Raw genomic sequence first — 4,376 nt, 5'->3', positions numbered from 1 at the left:
AAGGCGGTTGTATTCGCAGGTGCCATGTCTGAAGGATTGTTTTAACGTTGCGGGAGGCAGACGCAAACAACGGATCATCATTGGCCAATTCTGGGTACCAGAGAAATTATATTCAGGCGTAGTTTTTCAATCTTGTCTGAATCGTTTTACGACCGTTGATTTGGTTCGATCCAAGTTTTGTTAGTGGCCTGTTGATAAAACTCAATACAGCAAACCGGACGACAGTTTCCTCCTAAATACATTGAAAACACTTTTTGGGCTATCCAGCGTACTTTTTTTTAGATCTCTAGAAGTGTATTCTAAGCGGCGCTATAAAATTTGAATCTGTTCGGTCATCCTAGGGCAACTTGAATCTTTTAGAAATTACAAGGGCTTCAATATCATTTTTCCCAAAAATTTTAGATGAAGGTGAGAATTTTTTTGTTTCTTTCTCCATCAAATTTTTGAATCCGAAAATTTTAGGTCTCCTTAAAAAAAAAGCTCAACCTGGGAGGTGAAATTTGAAAAATTAAACTTCAGAAAATAGTAGGGAATTTATTAGGTAAGCTTCTAAATTCTAGGCAATATTTGCTTCTTCGGACAGATATTTTATAGAAAACAGTCGTTGTGTGCCCCTTTCAATATACCAACGTAGAACGATTGAAAAACTAAGATCTCCTACTGCGGTGTTAAATTGACTCAGTCAAGTCGGTTAAATCTTTGTGCTTCTCTTCATCAACTCAGTTGATGAAACTACTCAATACTTGTGTTTCCCGCAACTTAGACAGAACAGTCTTTCCTAATGCAATCCTATTTGGCCAATTGTAGCTAGTCAGTCACGTGGTACAAAACCGCCACGCTAGAGAACAGGGGACGCGCTGGAACTAGACAAACAAAGAGATTATATCATTTAAAATGGTAATTACCTTTGTTTGTCTTCTCCCGATGCGTCCCTTGCTCTCCAGTTAAAAGGGACTTCAAGATCATGTTACACGGAACGATTCGCAACGACGACTTTTAGCGCAACACAGGGTTGCGATGTTGCAACAATGTTGTAACTATTCCAAACACGGTCGCAACAATGTTGCAGCGATATGTTGCGCTAAAAATTGTCGTCACGAATCGTCTCGCGTAACATCACCTTTACGATCCGACGACGCGATTGTTGCGAAAACGTTGTTTAAAAAGTGAATTTACGTTCTTCCAGTGCTGCAGTGACAAATGGTACCTCTTCTACTGGTTTCACATACCTAGTTTAGAAACACTACATCCCTTTTAACTGCTGTAAATGCACCGTCTATTTAATATGAACAGAATATTAAACCAGGAGGGTTTCTTGTCTCCTTCAAATCCATAAAATGCGTCTATTAGCCATTTCTGGTCCTTTTACAGACCGAAATATACTGAATGACAGATTTCCCAACCTTTTCATATACTTCAACTGATGAAATCCCTTCCCTTTCTTGTCTTTCTTACACCTGAAGCCCGAAAACGGTACCGAAGCCTTTCCGTTTAGTCCATTATCAGGATCACCCCCACTCACCCCACCGAGCAGTACCTTTTGTCGTGTGCATGTCGTTGGTTCTTTCGTGCTACAGATACAGTAAATACCCGCATGTTAACCTGTTCCAGGCTGTGAGATAGCCGGGTCCGCAGAATTGAGAAAGGGCGAACGCAAAAAAAAAAAACAACAAAAGGGAGGAAACTGAGGAGAGAAGGGGCCCGCCCCCCTTTTTGGCGCGCTTTTCACTTTCGCGCCTTTAGGTCCTTTAGCCTCGGACAGGCTACTAGCCGCGTGTAAGAACCTGGTTTTAAGAACCTTGTGGGCTAAAATTTGTGAGTTAAGCCCCCTCCATATAAGAGCCTGTTTAGTCTAAAATTAGTCTATAAAAAATTTAGGCTCGATTTCCGCCGTCTCAACAGCGGCTGGTAATAAAGCCTATAAAAAATTTTGCACTCTTGAGCACATAAGATAAGTCAACATTTAGGACCCTCTTTGGAGACATGCAGAGTTTACGTAACTATTAGAACTGAATGTAATAAATCGGACAAGGCATTACGTTATGTTCTGGAGAAAGACTTCAAAATTCATGTGGTCGGTGTTTTAGGCCTAGGCCAAACGTCGAACTTTAGATAACTGTTAATCTGATGAGACGAACCAAACTTAGTGAGTTAGGTTCATGAAACGTTCGACGTCTGACTCACTTGAGTTCGTTTGAATGAGTTTGGATCGTCCAACAGATGGACGCCATTTCTCGACGTGCTCTGTTGTGTCTCTTCCCACGGGGAGAAACATAATGTTATTAAAAGTATAGCTGAAAAGTCTCGAAAATGTGAACTATAACTAAGGTGCAGTAAGATAGCAGGGGCAACCAACGTCAATTTTTGGAAAATATCTGTTCGGAAGACGATTTGAGATCTAGAATTTTTGGAACATTTGTTGTAAAATTTCTTGTTTGCCTGCCTCTCCTAGGATTTGCGAACAACAAAAAATGGTATAATTGCCAATTCTTAATGGATTTTACCCTAAAAAGGTCTCCTAGAATTTTCGGGAGCCTTTTTTCTGGCTGAAATTTTAGAAAAGGTAAGTTTTGATCCCTATAATTTTCGGATCACTAGACTTTCAGCTAGGAAATCCGAACAGACGAAAAATTTTTAGGGGATAAAAATATGCTTACATCTGTCAACAATGTTCAACGATGGGCTCCTGGCCATGTTTAATGTTCAAGGTTCGACAATGCTATGTTTAAGAGGTTTTGAACTATATTCTCGTTGGGTTCCAATGAGATAACACTTCCGGGCTCAGTGATATTCTATCGTCCTTATATCTTTGCGTTCGTTTGAGCAGTCTAGCTCGTTTGTCCCCTTTACACATGACGACCCCCAAAAAAGGATGGCGTGATGTCGTGACGTAAGACATCCATGAACGTGACAAATTAAATAAATTCTTTCACCTCGAAAGAACGTCACGCTATATCTTTTCTGGAGAGAACGTGGCGCACTATCGCTGCTTCCCGGTGCATAGCGGTAAAAATCTACCGTAATTTCATGAATTTTTTAGGAAATTCGTTTCAACCTTCTCACCCTTAATTAACCACTTTTTCTCTAGGCTGTTTCGTTTTGGAGGAAAGACGTTTGAGCAAGAAATGTGAGTAGAATATTTTATCTACCTTTTATGATTATTACAGTGCAATATAAATTCATGCGGAAAGCCACGTAGTTTCGATTTCAGCGGCTACACCGTTATCTTCCTCTTTGCCTGTTCTAAAATCAGTAATATGCTTAACTATATGACATTGCAACTGTCTCAACATTCGGAATCTTGGGCGCCATTTGGTTGTATCATACAAAAGTGTAAACTCAGCTGCTTTGTAAACTTGACTCAGATCGACAATATCCGAGATCACAATTAATAGGACGGATGTTAGTTTGTGGTAAGAGTTTAAGTCTAAAAAAATAAAACAATTTGCATAAAAAAAATCGAAGGTAATGTTGTTTCTTGTCTGCTACATTGGAATTCTGACCACAGGATCTGCTAAATCGCATCCGTCTATTGACGAGCGCTTGTCACGGTCAAATTTCAGTGTAAATTGCGTCACGCGTGTTCAATTTGCTTTGTAGGCTTTGAAGATATGGCTCAATAACCTTTAAATAAGAACGCTCCTTGTCATAAAAATATAGAAACTCTCTGTTATGACATAGGGTCAGGTCAATATGTATAAAAGAATCATAAACCTACTGCTGCAAACTGACAACAATGTGGGAATATGTAGATTTTTACAATAACTCTTCAGTCTCTGTTAGCTTTATTTCTGGGTTTTTCTCACCTAAATAATGTGCTTCGCATGGTCTCATATAAGGTGTTCCGTGTGTCTGAGACCTTTATATTTTAATTCAGCTGCAATTATGGTTTTACATTTTACGCCAGGATAATTTTTGCCTCAGCAGACTTGCCAAGTCTCACGACTTTGTCGTCATGTGTTGTGAGTCTCTCGATCGATTCCACTTCCTATCTCATGCTCTCACGAGTTGACAACTGATTTCTCACGCTTCCTCGAAAAGTTAAACTCCAAAACACTTGTTGGACCATCTCTAGGATTCATTTCAAGTTAGACAGCAAACTCAAGAGTAAGACTAATCTGTCGAATTGCAAACCGCGGAACCGGGGAACCTGCTGAACCTACGGAACCTAAAGAAATGACTGTTCTATTACAACTGCCTTTGGCTAACGTGATAAAATAAGTAGTTGCAATAAGTTTTTAGGATGACTGAGCGATTTCTCACCCGCTGATTGGTTGAGAGATTCACCATAGCAATTGACCACTCCGGAAAATACCATAACATACCATAATGCTCTTTGTTTGTCACACCAAAATTTTGCATAAGCATTGTTTTCA

The 4,376-nt window shown here is 39.7% G+C and overlaps 1 protein-coding gene across 1 annotated transcript in view; it reads left to right on the top strand.

Annotated features, from left to right (window-relative positions):
• Positions 1-3,017: 3,017 nt before the first annotated feature.
• Positions 3,018-4,376, top strand: part of LOC140933760 (uncharacterized) — a 15,276-nt gene continuing 13,917 nt past the window's right edge. The window contains exon 1 of the mRNA XM_073383396.1: positions 3,018-3,127. The gene's annotated coding sequence lies outside the window, so the exon portion shown is untranslated. The remainder of the gene's footprint in view (positions 3,128-4,376) is intronic.

This window comes from Porites lutea, chromosome 4 (genome assembly GCF_958299795.1).
Source record: "Porites lutea chromosome 4, jaPorLute2.1, whole genome shotgun sequence".
Classification (NCBI taxonomy): Eukaryota; Metazoa; Cnidaria; class Anthozoa; order Scleractinia; family Poritidae; genus Porites; species Porites lutea.
The sequence above is the reverse complement of the archived record's forward strand: the minus strand, read 5'-3'. Positions and strand labels throughout refer to the sequence as shown.